This window comes from Mauremys mutica, chromosome 26 (genome assembly GCF_020497125.1).
Source record: "Mauremys mutica isolate MM-2020 ecotype Southern chromosome 26, ASM2049712v1, whole genome shotgun sequence".
In the NCBI taxonomy this organism is placed as follows: Eukaryota; Metazoa; Chordata; order Testudines; family Geoemydidae; genus Mauremys; species Mauremys mutica.
This window is the reverse complement of record NC_059097.1, coordinates 1,715,781-1,732,634: the sequence shown is the minus strand read 5'-3', so window position 1 is coordinate 1,732,634 and position 16,854 is coordinate 1,715,781. Positions and strand designations below refer to the sequence as shown.

At 49.6% G+C, this 16,854-nt stretch overlaps 1 non-coding gene across 1 annotated transcript; it reads left to right on the top strand.

Annotated features, from left to right (window-relative positions):
- Positions 1-15,983: 15,983 nt before the first annotated feature.
- Positions 15,984-16,055, top strand: TRNAG-UCC. The gene has a single exon. It is a non-coding gene; the product is annotated as a tRNA-Gly (tRNA).
- The last annotated feature ends 799 nt before the right edge of the window (positions 16,056-16,854 follow it).

The following is a 16,854-nucleotide window of genomic DNA, read 5'->3' as shown; positions in this document are numbered from 1 at the left end:
CACATTCCTTTTCCATCGTTGAGATAATGCTCTGTTTTTACCCACTGGCTCAACATTTTCAGGCTGAGAATTCTGCTCCTCTTTCTCACATGCCATTGCATCACCTGCTCTGATAGAGACAGAAACCTCAAACAGGGATGGAAAGGGGAAGACCAAACAAAAACAAGTGCTGAAGACAGGTCAAATAAAAATCAGGAGCTGAACTCCCCCAAACTCTTCCCCCAAATAGGAGAGAGGAGGGGGATGAATTCAGCCTTCACCTCCCATCCAAATACGCAGGGGGAAGGGAGGAAGCTACTGCCTGGTGTCTGCTAGGATCTATAGGAAGCCATGAACTATATTTACCCTGACGATATGACCCCTGCAAGGGACAATAATGAACTGAGATACCTCCCCAAGGGCTTTGTTGGGCATCCCAGATGTTTCCTTCAGGCACTTACAGATTCTGAGGTGGTTTAATGTTTCCTCACCTGTGCAGGGAGATCTCAGGATCTCTCTTTCCTCTGAACCCTGGAGGTCTGGGACCCATGGCTCTTCCCCTTGTTCCAGCTGGGAGATCACATCACGCTGGAAAACTAGAAACCCTGCTCAGATGAAAGAAAACAAAGGAGTTCAGTTGATTTCATAAGACTTGGTCATAAAAAAATATTCTATTCATTTAACTTGAGTGCTTAGTGTGACCTGGTGGGCCAGGGGCAGTTCTCATTGAAAATGCCAAGATCAGGGCAGGCTGAAAAAGGGAGAGCAGATGCTCCCAAAACTGCTGGTTAACACGGAAGTTAAACTCACCGACCAGTCACAAACTGTGCTTCTGATCCCCCACACGGGTAATTGAGAAGCTGAAAAAAGAAATCACACGGCCCCCTTTATTCCATCCCAGTTCTCTGGGTCCTAATCAGCAGCTAGGTCCAATACAGTGAGAGGTTATTTAAAAACTCTGCTCACATAAACAAAGTGTTCCTCTGACCCCAAAGCGTCAGCCATATCACCAGGTCAGTATAGGTTTGGATATTACCCAAAATTCCATCCATCCAGCCAATCCTTTAACATCTAAACTAAAGGTTTAAATGAAAGAAAGACAGAAAGAAGTTAAATGGGAACGCAGTCAGATACATTCCAAAATGGATATATCAGGTTCTTAGCAGTATTGGTGAGTTGCTGGCTTGAAAGTCCGTCTGGAACACATCCACAGTTTGGATGGGTCATTCACTCCTTTGTTCCAGGGTTCAGTTTGTAGAGAAGTTGCTCCAGAGGTAGGAAGGGGGATTGAAGACAAAATGGAGATGATGCAGCTGCCCTTTATATTCCTTTTCCCATGTGGCCTGTACTTCCTGTGTTCCAAACACAAGATTCAAAGCACATGGCATGGAAAAGCCTTGGAGTTCTCAGTAGACAGGCATACCCCGGCATGTCTTGCTGACTCAATAGGTGTATCCCCTTGGTCCTTTCCCTGGGCTCATTGTACAGCTGATGATCGTCAATGGTCCATCAAACAGGCTAGGCAGTGTTGATCCCAATATGTCTGGGGGTGTCACCCAGAAACACTGCACAAGTCTGGAAATACAGATATACCCTACATATCTATAACTCACAATACAAAGGTGATACAAACATAGAAATAATATTATCATACTTGGCAAATCATAGCATTTTTACTGACACCTTACATGGCATATCTAGCACAATTCATTGCAATTTTATCAGATTATATTATTATTTTATTATTAATACCAAAGTGTCTCACAATTCCATACAGTGTCACACTTGGTAAAACAGTGAATTCCCAGGACCACTTCCCCAGGTCCTTGAAGATGCTGAACACTATGCTTATAAGGGATTGAAATACCCACATATCTGCTGGGAACACACACACAGACACTGTGTCACTGTGCTCACTCTTCTAGAAAATCATGATCAATTTTGTACACAGTATGGCTTGTGAGGTATCATTTGAAAACGCATAATCTACTGAATATTATCCTCCTGTTAAAATGTGTAGTAACACTGTATGTAAAGTTATGAGATTTTACAGTATGAGATTACTGAAAAAGTTACAATTCTGGGGAACACCCACAGACCAGTTCCTCAGAGACAGCAAGGCAAACAGCTGGTCAAACAGCCATTCTCCTGTAGGGGGAAGGTGCGAAGAAGACATTTACATTCCATCACAGGGACCTCTTGAAGCTGTTGTGGAAAACAACCATACGATTGATTTTGAATCAGCTCAGCCTGAGGTTCTTTTCTTAGTTAAAAGTGCGCAGGGGGCGACAGCTATTGGAATACTGTCCCCTGAGCTAAAAATCACAGAAGCCTTTTAAAGCTTAAAACCCCAAACAACGACACATATGTTGCACGTTAATTACCTTATTTGGAATATATTGCAAAATATGATGCAAGCAATGTTGGAAATAATTAAGAAAGGGATAGATACGACAGAATATATCATATATCATAATCGTAAAAACAGCAAATAAATCCATGATAGACCCACATCTTGAATACTGCATGAAGATGTTGTTGCCCCATCTCAAAAAAAGATATATTGGAATTGGACAAGGTTCAGAAAAGGGCAACAAAAATGATTAGGGGTATGGAACATTTATGCCAGACCTAACCCCCAGTTTCACTTGAGCAAACAGGAGCTATTTGACACTTTGCGATACGGCTCCTGTGCTCTGTTCCCAAAGTGTTCTGCAGCAAGGGAGGGTCTCTGGTAGTGTGCGTGTGTCACTGGCATATTGGGGTGATGCTGAAACAGGACAGAGTAGAGGTGGCATTGTGGGGGTGGCATGAACCTTTTCTCTTTATTTCCCCTTCCAAGAACCGAGGGGACAGGAACCCTTACCCAGCGAGGTCACCGTCTCATAGTTCTCCTGCATGACATCCCAGTAGAGGGCTCTCTGAGCGGGGTCCAGCAGAGCCCACTCTTCCCTGGTGAAATGCACAGCCACCTCCTCGAAGGTCACCGGCCCCTGAAAGAGCAAGAGTCCAACACTCAGGATCTCTTTCCCCACTCACAGCCCCACTATTTGTGGCAGAACGGAGCCAATCAAATGGAAGCTCCGGGTGGATCCCACTCAACAGAGTCCCACCCCCACCCCGCTCAGCGTATCCAGCAAATACCAGGGTGAGGGGACGAAGAGAGAGCCCCTTGTCTCTCCCAGCAGATCCATCACACACCTACTGGCCACTGACTGATACAGGAGATGGAGCCCCTAGCAGGGTCCAGGAAGAGATCCCTGGTAGGAAGCCCAATAACCTCCTCATTGTGAGGAGCGGGATATGAAGGGAGAGGCAGCTCCAATAAGCCTGACTCATGGGTGCCCCCTTCTTATCTCACAGCAGCCGCTGGTTAGTGAGCTCAGGCTCCAGCCCTGGGAGTCTGGTCAGTTTGACTAGCTCCATGCAGGTGGGCTATTTTCTTTCTTCACAAATTAGGGCATTTCCACCTCCGAACCTCCTGGGTCTGTTCCTAGAATCTAGGGCACTTATTAAATAACTCCCAGCAGGTTTGCCACACCCTGGCCTCCTCCTTTCCCCACCCTGTGCATTTCCTGCCCCGCTCCAACCTCCAAACCAGACTGTGCAAATCTTCCCATCTCCGGTGTATTTGCTGTCCCTCTCCTCCAGCAGGAACCCACCAGCAACCCCCCGATAATCTCTACCTGAGTTGGCTCCACTGCAGCCATTTCTCTTCCCTGTCCCACGCCAGGCTGGGATGAGCTGGAGGAAAACATGGACGCCATTCTGCAGCCTGTCTGGGGGAGAAGGGCAGTTGTGGGCGTCTCACAACCAGTTTTAGTCAATTTCACATCAGAATTCCCCCAGGCCCTTTCCCTGCAGACAGACACCCTAGATTCTGCCATGCTGGGAAATGTTAAATCTGTTTATTACAATGTAGTCCTGGCCACTGCTGCCAGGCTAAGCCCAGACACATTTTTAACCTCCCTTCTCCCTCCCCTCACCCCGTAACAAAGTCTGTGAACACAAGGCTAGAAAAGAGCAGAACCAAAGGAGTCACCGTGGGGGATTCCCTCGGACACTGACCCCACGGCAGCCACACCCCAGCAGGGGGAATATGGAGTCAGGAACTGGCTTTTCCTCTCTCTGATCCTTGTTTTGTCCACTGGAAAGTGGTTTTGCCCAGGGACGCAGCAATACATGTGTCTGGGTGGACTAGAGAGCTGGAAATCTCTCCCCCCTCATTTCTCCCACTGCCCCTTTCAGCAGCTTCCCTCCTTTAGCTCTCTGGGGAGAGCAGCTAATGAGAGCCCCTCCTCACAGGGAGAATTGCTGATCTCATTTGCCCCACTGTCCATCCGGAGTCACTCCTTGTCTTTCCATACAGTGACTCTGGATTAACAATGGTCTCAATGAAACCAGAGTTCAGAAAGAATGAGTCCAGAACGCTGTGGAAGGGACCATTGTGCGGCAGTGCTGACCCCCCTCCCACCTCCCTCACCCCCAGATCCAGGACAAGGACTGGACAATCTAGGAGAATGGAACGGGAAGTTCCTGCAGTTTTCAAGAGGAGAGAAAAGCAAAAATCTGTGATTTCACCTCACAGTGTCTGATAAGTGGCTAGAAAGTTATCACAGTGACTGGGCCTGACCGGGGAGTGTCGGGCAGTGCTTGGAGCCAGGATTCTGGCATAAGCTAATCAGGGAGAAGAAGAGGGGTCAGGAGCAGCCCCCAGAGCCCCAGCCAGCCCCCCCAGATATTACCTGGGACCCAGCCCCCAGAGTCCCTCGCCAGGGACCTCAGATACCCCTCAGAGTCCCACCGGCCAGAGAACCCCCACCAGATCTTCATTGCCAGGTTGGGAATCTCAAAGGGTTCCCCCCACCAAGAGACCCCAACAGCCAGAGACACCCCAAAAGGGACCCCCACTGGAAACTCAGTCCCTCACTGCCTGCCTAGGATCCCCCCCCCCCGCCCTCCAGCAGGATCTGCCCTGCCCTTTGCCTGGCACCCCCTCCTCCCCCCTGCGGGATCCCCTGGTGCTTTACAGGGGCAGCCCCTGGCCTAGCGCCGGGGATTCTCCCACACACACTCTTTGCACTGGGCAGGGCAGCGATCCCAGGAGTCTGCGGGGGAAGCCCAGACAGAGCCCCTGGCACAGCACCAGGCTCCCTCTAACCCCCTGTCCCGCCTCCCCAAGAGACGCCCACCCCGGCTGTTCTGCAGCCAACAGGCCCCCAGCGATACCCACCTCCAGGACCCACAGCCTCAGGGCTGGGCACATCACACCCACCCCCTGAAACCCCAAATCTCCAGAACCCACCAACCTCACTAGGGTACCCCCTGCCCAGCCACCCAGAGGCCTCCCCCACCACAATCCCCCTTCAGCTGCTATCTCCCCCCACAGCCCCACCCCCACCCAGCAACACTGTTACCTCACAGTGCCTGAGAAGTGGATAGAAAGTGACCACCGCCCCCTGCTGGCCAGTCAGACAGGCAGAGGGAGCCCTGGGGGATGTCTCTTGAACAGGAGAATGGAAGGCCTGGAGGGACAAAATAGGTAAGAAATGTTCATGCCTGTCACTAGCAAATAATGGCCACCCTGGATCCACCCCAGAGGTGGCTGCATCTTAGCAGTGTGGGAATCAACCCCTTACAGAGGCCATTTGCCATGGGGTTTGGGATACTTCTCAACTCACACTGCACTCAGAGTGACCTCCTCATCCCGTGCCAGCTGGAGAAAAGAAAAGGGTCCAGCCAACTCTTCTGTAACTGGTTGGGAACCACCGATCTCCAAACAGGGGGAGGCCTCTGGCTTTGATGGGTATTAAATATCTGGCTGGTCTCTTTCTTCAGCAAACATTTTAACAGAGGTAAAGGAGGGACCAAATTATTCACAAAGGAGACGGGAAAGATGATCTCTGGGCAATTTAACCCTCTACAACATCCAGGATGGAGAAGAACTCAGGGCAACAGGTTCCCTCGAAGGAAGAAGTTGCTGGGATTTAGAAACACGGGGAACAGCCCCAAACCTGAGAGGATTTTTAACTTACATTTCATAATGACATAGAAAGAGGCAAAACCTGAGCTTTGAGAGCAATGTTCGGAAATGAAAGAGAAAGGGTGGAAATCTGAGAGATTTTGGATCGATTTTGCAAATTATAGAGAGGAAAGTGGAAAATCAGAGGGATTTTATATCAGTTGTTCATAGGAGGTAAAATCTGAGTGTTTCACATCAATATTTGATAAATGAATACGGAGGAAATGGTCAACATTTGCAAACATTTTATATCCAGGTTCAAGAATCTGAGAAAAGGTGTAAATCTGAGATTTTCTTAATATTTTATAGTTAGAGAGACAGGGGGAAATCTCAGGGCATATTCAATTAGAAATAGACAACTAGAGAGCAGTGGGGCAAATGTTTAGGGTATTTTATATGAATCTTTGAGATTTGCAAAGCAAATGTGTCACAAACTGCGTATTTGATAACATGAGAGAAAAACATCAAGATCTGAGAGGATTTTATATTGCTGTTAACGAACTAGTGGAATAGGGGGACTATTGGACTGGATTTTATACGACTGTCCAATACATAAACACAAAGTAATGGTTCCCCCACCCCCACCATTCCCATGGGCAGCAGGGAGCCCTTTGAGGAGCTGATTGAAAGGGCAAGGGAAGGGGGAGGGGGAGCTGAAAGGTCCCTGGATAAAGGAAGGGGGCAGCAGTGGGTGACGGGTGGGTGACTGGCAACTGATGGTTGGGGGTAACTGTGTTAGTAGTTAGGGGGCAGCAACTGGGATTGGGAAACGGGGGTCTGGGCAGTCCCCATGGGGGACACGTGTGCCTCCCTTCCCTGCCCTGGCAGAGACCCGGCATCTCCTAGAAGATCAGGGCTGGAAGGGACCTCAGGAGGTGTCTAGTCCAACCCCCTGCTCAAAGCAGGGCCAATCCCCAACTAAATCCCCAAATGGCCCCCGCAAGGGCTCAGCTCCCAGCCCTGGGTTTAGCAGGCCAGTGCTCCAACCACTGAGCCATCCCACCCCCACTCCAGGGGCAGCCATGTGCTGGGGAATGACTCAGGGCAACAATTTCCCACCTACACAAGGATAAATCGCTGCAGATCAAATGGGTGGGAAAATGCCCCTCACTAGAGAAGATTTTAAACTGACGTTTGAGACTCATGGGGAGAACGGGGGAAATCGGGGGAGATGGGAGAGCTGATCATTGGAGGGGATGGGGGGGAATCGCCCCAGATTTTATAGCCCCATGTGAGACACTGAGAGAGAAAAGGGGCAGAACTGGAGAGAATTTGTATCGGGGGCGAGAGGCAAGTGGCACAAACAGGGGAAGGATCCAATTAACCCCCCTCCCCCCTTCGCCCGCCCGCCACTCCCACCCCCCCCCGGGAATTTCCTGGCTGCACAGAGACAGTTCAACACCCCCCCCCGCGTCCCACTGACCTTCCCCCCCCACAACTCCAGCTTCTCCCCTCCCTGCCTGACACCCCCCATCTCCCCCCACACCACAGGGGATCCCCCCCCCGCCAGGCCCCAGTCTCTGCCCCCCAAATCCCACTGGGGCTGAGGCAGCTCTGAGGCTTCTCCCCGGTTCCCCGGGGCAGAGTCACTTTCCTGCCCAGCCCCAGTGCCCCCCCCCCGGGGTCTCTCACTCCCCGGGGGCTCCGTGGGAGGCTGGACACCAGGGATGCAGGACGGCAGGAATGGGGGTGACAGGCCTCCTGTTCCTCAGTCTCACGGCGGGACCCAGGGGGTTCGTCACTCTCCGGCTCGGGAGCGCTGGGAAGACCCGACCGTGGAGGGGCCGTCGCTGGGGGGGTGGCCCCGCGCAGGCGCTGAGCACGTCCTTATATCACTTCTGTGGCGGGAAAAGTGCTGAGGAGATGGAACGCTGAGGGCTGGTTTTGGCGGGAAAAACCGGTTTGGACTGGTTTGAGCCTGTCCCCTGATGGTAAACAAGTCCCCTCTCAGAGATGGAGTCCAGGGGTCAATAGTTCATATGCTCCAGATTGGATCTTATTTTAAAGCCAGTGATTTACTTCATAAACATCTTATTAACCAACTAATTGAACCTATTGAACAGTTCATACTTCTCACACCTAACAATGAGATAAAAAAAGAAACACAGACAAACCTTGTCAGTAACGGCTAATGTCCCAACTCTGCGCTTGTTGCAGGGCTGCTGCTCAGGGACAGGAACCTCCTGGCACCCAGCCTCCACAATCACTCAGGCTGCACTTTCTGCACGACTAGGTGCTGGCTGAGGGGGGCGTGGGAATTGGTGGCCTCTGCTGCAGGTGATGGGAATCGCAGGTATTTAAAGCCATGGCCTAGAGGAGGGAAGTGCCTAACTCCAGAGTCTGCAGTTGCCTAGGGCCAGGGTTGAGGATTTAGAGTCCCTAGTGCAGCCGTTGCAAGGTTCAAGCACGCTCAGCCCTGGCATTGCCACCCCTCCTGCGGCTAGTAGCTGCAGCTGGCTAAGGCTGGCCTCTGGGAACTGGCCCCATGGCCGTAGCCAGAGAAGCTACAAGTGGCTCTGTGACTACTGGGGCCATTAAGCTAGAGCAGCTAAAGACACTGGAGTTCACTTTGGAGGGTTGAGCTACTCCCTATGGATCACCCCACTCAAGGAGCGTTCGTTCTAGGCAGCAAGCCGGCTAGACAGGAAAACATCAGACGCTGCTCCCAATGCTCTACACAGTTTTTCAGAAATGAGTCAACTTTACAGCCAGAAGAGACCATTAGAGCATCTAATCTGACCCCCTGCATATCACAGGCCTCCTGTAGGACACAATAGCTACTTTTGGGGCAAACACATTCCAGAAAGGCATCTAGTCTTCATTAAATGACATCAAGAGATGGCGAATCCACCACTTTCCTTGGTAGCTTGTTCCTGTGGTGAATCATCCTTGCTGTTGAATCTTTGTGCCTTAGTTGTAACATGAATTTATCTCTTTTTACCTTCCAGCCATGGGGTCTTGTTATGCCTTTCTCTGCTCGATTAAAAAGCCCTTTAATACCCAATCTTTTCTCTCCATTAAGGCCCTTCAACACTTCAATGAAGTCACCTTTCAATCTTCTTTTGAGAAGCTAAGCAGGTTGAGCTCTTTCAACAGCTCACTAGAGGGCATTTTTCTCCAGCCCTCAGAACATTTGGTGGCTCTTTGCTGCCCCAGCTCCAATTTCACAACATCTTTTTCAAATGAGGACACCAAAACTGGAGGCAGTATTCCAGTATCAGTCTCACTGATGCCGTGTCATCTCCTGTGACGTTATTGACATAATCTGTAACTGTATGGATCACTGTTGCGACCACTGTTCTATATTTGCAGCCAATATTATAGAAAGTTTGTCGTGTAAGGGGTCTAGGGAGGTTCTGATTGGCTGATAATGATGCTATCTCTAACTGTGTATCATTTTTGTAGTTGATGTTATGAATATTGGCTCTATGCTGCCCGTATTTCAAACTTGTGCTCTGCTTCCAGGGAACACCCCAGCCAGCCAAGTTGGTGTCAGTTCTGCCTAGCCTGCTTGATGACCCATTACGGACCATCAGCTTTACAATCGACCCACTGAGAAAAGGCAGATATGCCTTGTGACACAGCAAGCTATGCAAGGACCTGCCTATGGACAGATCTCTAAGGTTTTTCTATGCCATGTGCTTAGGGAGATGTATTTTCCATGCCCTGGTTCCTCGCTGACCCAGAGAGAACAAAGGAACACGAAAACAAAAACCTTCCCCCACAGATTTGAAAGTATTTTCTTCCCTTATTGGTCCTTTTGGTCATGTGCCAACCAGGTTATCTGAGCTTTTTAACCCTTTACAGGGTATTTTATGCTACCTGTAGCTATACGTTTATGACACCCTGTAAATAGCAATCTGCAGAACCTGATTCTGAGAAAGGGCAGGTTGAAGGGAAGTGGCTTCAGCAGATTTACTGAGCATTCTCAGTTCATGTGAGCATGCTCAGTGCACCATAAGTAGCAAATTCCTACACTCAGCAGTTTCTCACACTACACCCGAGGCAGCATGAGGCAGGGGCTCCATCGCTGTCCAGAGCCCACCCAAAAGCAGATCCCCAAGGGCTGCGAGACCCTCAGGTTCTGGGACCTGTGTGTGGAGTCTCTCTTCTGCCCACCCAGGGCTGCCCCTGGGGTTCCTCTGGCCCCTGGCCAGGGGCAGCAGAGCCTGGGACTGGGTCCAGCTGGAGAAAGTCCCCACCTCAGATGGGCACAGAAAGTGCTTCAGTGAAAGTCTGTTCCTGGCCCAGCCCCTCTGGCACCGCAGCAGCAGCCCGGAGCTCAGCCCGGGCTCCCAGCACACACTGGAGGCAGCAGCACCAGCAGCGTCTGGTACCTTACAAAGCCCAGCCACCAGGAGCTGCCCCACGGCTCTTTTCCTTGTTTTTCCTGCTTCCTTCCTACCAGCCCCCGACCGCTCCAGCCCCTTCCTGGCTCCTTCAAGCCCAACCCAGGTTGCAGCTGCCGCACTCACCGGGCCAGGGACTGTCTGCGGTGGGAACTAGCCCCATCTCTGCTCCTCCTCCTGCCCCTGGGTGTCCCAGAGCCGCTGCAGGGACCGACCCGCACCCAGGCTCTCGCTCCTATTAGCGCTCACAGGGGCCAATCCAGCTACGGGAGAGTGAGCACCCCTGGCAGGGGCGGCTCTAGGCACCAGCAAACCAAGCTGTTGCCTAGGGCGGCCAAATCTAGGGGGCGGCAGGCTGGGCCGGTGGACCTGCCGCAGTCATGCCTGCGGGAGGTCCACCGGAGCCGCGGACGAGCGGACCTGCCGCAGGCATGACTGCGGAGGGGGCGCTCGTCCCGCGGCTCGGCTGGACCTCCCACAGGCATGACTGCGGCAGCTCAAGCGGAGCCGCCGGACCCGCGAACCGTCCGCAGCCGTGCCCGCGGGAGGTCCGCTCGTCCCGGGGCTCCGGTGGACCTGCCGCGGGAGCTCAACCGGAGCCGCGGGAAGAGGGGACCCGCCGCGGGACCGAGGAAGGGCGGCGCAGCACACCGCGCTGCTTGGGGCAGCCTATTTTCTAGAGCCGCCCCTGACCCTGGGAGCAGGGAAGTGACCAAGTCTCCCTGCCAGAGGGTGGGGGAGGAAGAAGAAAGGGAAAGAGGAGAGATTGAACGGGGATAAGGAGAAATAAGTGAGGAAAGCAGCACCCAGCTCTTTTCTACTGCATCACCCCTGAGCAGATTGCTCCTGAGCTCTGGGTAAATAGCCCCCAGTGTCTCCCAGATCCCCCTGCCTCCCAAGGCAATGCACATAGGGATCTCCTTCCTGCCAGGCGTGATTACAAGTAGGTGTGGGTGTCACCCTTATGCCATGATTGGAGAAGGACAGCAAAGCTTGGGAACACCCGTCTGTATTTCCAGTCCAGTGTGACAATCCCGGCTCCAGGAGGGGTTTGTTCTCTGCTCCTGCTGGATGGGCACAGAATGGGGCAGCAACAAGTTTGTGTCAGTTTTTGTTGCTCCACGTTCCTTAATTTAGAACAGTGTGAAATGAAGAAAATGGAGAGTGAATTAAAGGGAAATATACAAAGAAAAGTTCCAGCCCCTGTTGCTTATTGAAAGAAATGACTCAATTTCCCAGTTACAGGTTTTATTAACATGAACAAATAAAGCCAAGCGCGCACGTCACTAAGGCTAAATGACTATAGACACCATTCAGCTAAGGGTTAAACAACACAGTGATAAAGTTCAGGTCAAATCAGTAAATCAATGAGATAACAAGGATATTGCGCTGGAATCAAGTCGTCAATTTAGTCCAACCATCAGATTAATACAGCAGAAAAACCAACCCCTATAAATCCTAAAAGAGCAACCCAAGAAGGCAGGTGCACATTTAGTGATGCCGAAACCCCAGAGATTTTTCACCCAGGCCTTGCAACCCAGATTTAGCCAGCTGAATATTTCAATACCGAAACCAAATCATTGCTGACATTTAGCCCACAACCTCAACGCTAATTACAGTTTTCTCCTTAGATTTCACTATTCTGTAGCTAATACTTCTCCTCGCCCCAGAACACATACAGACCTTAAGAGAGACATTAGTGTCGTGGAAAAATTGACCACACCGTTGATTTTGGGTCAGACACACTGAGGCACCTTTATTGATTACCAAAATGCCCATGTGTTTGGTTCTCAAAGCATTTGTAACCCAGGCCCTACAGAAGATCTCTCCTAGCTAATCCTATGGTATGGGAAATGCAGCCCTTCATGACACAGATGTTGAGGAAATAGAAGTGGAGTTTTTGGTGGAATTTATCCTTTGTAGGTGCTAAAGATGTGTATAAAATGAAACCAGTGTTGAAAATGTAATAGCTTCTGAAAAATAGCCATTTTTAATAGAATCTCCAGCTCTGGTAACTAACGAAGATTCTGATCCAGGCCTGTATCCAGTCCCTTCCCTGGACCTGTGCCACCGAATTAAAGAAAAGCTGGGCATGTTTCAGGAAGCCATTCCTCAGTAACACTGCTGAGATTTTAAGTGGTTTTGTAAAGGATTCTACTTCAGAGAAGTGTAAATTTACCCCATCCAAGACCAAGGATTTACCCCATCCAAGAGTCCACACCCAGTTCTTGGTTTCCACCCCAGTAAAGGAAGCAATGGTGACCCAAGGAAAATGGTTTGTACAACTCCACTTCCTAGTTCAGTGTCACTGATTACACTTCCAAAGTATGCCAGGGTTAGATTGAGAACAGTCATCCTTCACTGTTTGGATGCAAAGAGAGAGTGCTTCATAGGACAGTCCTTCCCTGTGGATCTCAAACTGGCTGCCTGGTTGGGTAACAAGGACTTTCAGGCTGTAGAAATGATGGTAACCAATGAGGCAACGAATTTGTCAGGCTCCAATTTTAGACTTCCAGAGACACGCATGTTGAGTCCTGATTCTATGGTTTTGTGTCTGACGCTGTGGCTACACAATTAAGCTGATGTTGGCACAACTGCACCAATGTAGCTGCGCTGCTCTAGCACTGCTATAACAGATGCTCTAAGCCGATGGGAGAGAGTTCTCCCATCGGACTTGATTAGTCCAGCCCCCGCAAGCGGCGGTGGCTATGTTGGCAGGAGAAACTCTCCCACTCATCTAGCACTATCTACACAGGGGGTTAGGGCTGTGTAACTACGTTGCTCAGCTGTGTGGATTTTTCAAACCCCTAAGCAATATAGTTATCCCGATAAATGTCTTTAGTCTAAACCAGACCTTAGTTTTCTCTTGTGTTTTATGCATTTACATTACTTCTCTACCTCCTCCTACTTTGAAAGATTAAAAAGTGTGAAAAGGGAGGTATTTTTCTCCATGATGCAAACATTCCGACATAGAAGACCCCTTCTACCAACACACATGGCAGAAGAGCCTGAGATATATGAACTCACAGAAGTGGTTGGGACCTATGTTGGGACAAACCACAACAAGAACCAGGGTTCAGTTGTTGGCAATGGGGATTAAAAGCAAACTAACATATATGACAAGAATTTGTGATCTTTGAATATGTTATTGTTACCAATTAAAATGAAATTATAGGTGAAGTTATTGGTTAAAGAGTAAGAGACTGTGTGATAATGTGAATTATTTTGGAAAACTGAAAGTTGTCTTGTTTTTGTGTTTTGTTAGTCATACAGGAAATGATGGCTAATCTTGAAAAGTTAATTAGATTTAATTTACCCTGGTTCCTCAACTGTTGCTACAGCTCTACTACCCATCAGTCCAAAGACTGAGAGAAATGGAGAGTTCCAATCATTGTCCTTTTAGTATCTTATTGTTCCTCTCTCTGTTTTTTGTGCTGGCCTTTCTATACTATCACTTTCTGCCTTTGTTTAGTGGTAACAGTTGGTTTCCATCACTCACGTTTGTTTAAATCTCTATCTGTTGTGAAATACATTTTTTGCTTGTTCAATAACTGTACTCAAGTGCTGTGTGGGATACAGTAGCAATGGTCCACAGTAAAACTAGTAACCTTGGGATACTTGGGGAAGAGAGGATCTGGGATTTCACCGAGTAGCTGGTGATCCAGACTGGACCCCAGAGGGGGACACATTGAAGGAACTCAGGGTTAGGGTGGCTGCTGTAGCTCAGAGGAGGGTGCTTGAGTTCCAGCAGGCTGGTGAGTTTGGTCACTAACATCCAGCTGCCAAATGCAAAACTCCCTCTTCCTTGTGGCAGGTGGCAACAAGGAGACTCACAGCCCTTAGCACCCTGAGAAGGGACACAATGTGTCTCTATGTTGATCCACCTGTCAAATTCACACAGGGAAAGCTCCCTATAGCATAAAACTCTGCCCTATGAAATCATGGAACATGTGCTTTTCGCTCTGTGGGTACGTCTAGACTACCCGCCGTATCGGCGGGTAACGATCGATTTCTCGGGGATCGATATATCGCATCTCATCTAGATGTGATATATCGATCCCCGAAAGTGCTCCAGTTGACACCGGAACTCCACCAGTGCGAACAGCGGTAGAGGAGTCGACGGAGGGAGCCGCAGATGTCAATCCCACGCCGTGAGAGCGAGAGGCAAATCGATCTAAGATACTTCGAATTCAGCTACGCTATTCACGGAGCTGAAGTTGTGTATCTTAGATTGATCCCCCCCAGTGTAGACCAGCCTTGTGAAAGCATGTAAAGAATCCCAAGTGCTGGAGGACAGGCTTTGGGTCCAGAGCGACCTAGACAAATTGGAGGATTGGGCCAAAAGAAATCTGAGGAGGTTCAACAAGGAGAAGTGCAGAGTCCTGCACTTAGGACGGAAGAATCCCATGCACTGCCACAGACTGGTGACTGACTGAGTGAGCAGGGATTTGATAGCAGCCTTCAAGTACCTGAAAGAGCAGCAGTGTGGGCTTTCTCCTTGCCACTTTTGCTGGGCTGGGCAGGCATCCTGGAGGCCTTTCTAGAAGAGAACTGGGAACTGAGTTAGAAAAACCAATGTGAAAACCAGAACCTCAGATTTAGACTCATTTATTTATAATATTAAATCTTCAATTCTAGTGTCACAATCAATACAATTGCTTCAGCCTGATAAGTCTTCCCTTTGGGAAACTTAACTTCTCTCCAAGGGGAGTGGAGAGAAAACACTTTTCACAGTCCAAGAGAGACAAGGCGGGTGAGGGTAAGAGCTTGAAGAGGACCAACTTCTGTTGGTGAAAGAGACAAGCTGTGGAGCTAACCCAGCACCCTTCTTCAGTTCTGTGTAGCCTGGAAGCTCGTCTCTTCCATAACCAGCAGTTAGAACATAAGAATAGCCACACTGAGTCAGACCAGTTCATCTAGCCCACTCTCCAAAAAAGTGGCCAATGCCCGGTGCCCCAGAGGACCCCTGGGACCAACATGGATACAACACCACCACAAACAAGGTTAAAAGTCAATGCACAGGGGAGAAGAATCTTGTGTTTCATTTCTTATGTTGTAGTCCCATCGTGTGGCTATTTCCTTTTCTTCCTTTCTGTTAAAAGCTTTGGTGTTTTGCACAGAAACATCATTTCCCCAGGAGAGACCCAGGAGTCGGGGCTGCATTCCTGTGCCAAACAGTCACTGGAAGGGGACAGACAAAGGCCTTTAGGACGAGGCGTCCATCACTATCAAAAGATCATCTCCCTCCTGCAGGTCACTGGCAGCCTGAATTTGTTCCTTATCCTCCCAGAGTCTGGGGGCTGGAATCAGCACTACCCAGCCACTCCATATGTAGCAGGAACAAACACAAACTTGGTCTTTAAAACAAGCTGTCCCCTTCCTTCTCAGGGAAGATTTTTCTGTGATTGAAGTTGAGCTTCAGTTCCCCTCTCCTAGGGGCGGGGCGGGTGTGGGGCCAGCTCCCAATGAGATCTGTTTTCACCATTGCCCCCTTTCAGTCACTCTGGGATGGTAACTCTGCTCCCAGCTGTCAGGCAGCTTCCAGCCCATCCACCCTGCTCACTAACTCTGTGGTCATGTGTCACTCCCTCTGCCAGCACACACAGGCTGCAGGAAAGCTACTCCTGGCAGATGCATTGGTGGTATAGTGGTGTGCATAGGTGCCTTCCAAGCACTTGATCTGGGTTTGATTCCCAGCCAATACAATAATGGCTTTTCTCTTCTGTTGTTTCCTCATCTGGAAGTGGTTTCATTTCAGTCACATTGTGTTACAATCACATTATCTATAGAATGAGACAATAAATGTGTCAAAGTCCAGCAGGTCATACAGGATGGAGGCACAAGGGGCTGGAATGTGTCATCTGAGAAAGACAGAACCCTTGGAAACCTGCATGTCCCATCCTGTGGCCTTGCGTGTTATAATTCCAGCTGCATGAGCTGTTTGTAGGATGTTCTGGCATGATGGGGAAATAAATTTTTGAGTCAGTTTTTGCTCCTGCAGGTTCCTTTGCTGTTACAATTATAATGACATGAACAAAAAGGAGGCAAAATAAACATAAACCCCAAATTGCAATACAGGTGGGGAAAGGGAAGATCACGGTTAAGCCAAACACGTCAAAATTAAAATTAATACAAAAAAGGGGAGGGGGGAAGAGCTCAGGTATGTGGAGATCCCCTTGATATTTCAACGCACATTGTTAGTATCAAAGTTCAGACTTGACACTGGAAAACCTGCAACTACCTGTCTCTGTGAACACCTGTGATGAGCAAGATGGAGTTGGGACACCTGTTCTGCTTCAATCATTTATTGTCTCTCTGTTCACTCCTTCTTCTCCCCCCAATTCCTCATCTCCAATGTCTCTGCCTTTCTCCTCTTGCTCCCTCTCCCCTGCCCTTTCCAGGAACTCACACTCTACAGCATTTAGGAAAAGCCAGAGCTCCCATGTTCTGCACATGATCCTGTGTCAGAGAACGTGGGACCCAGGTCAGAACCAGTCACCAGAA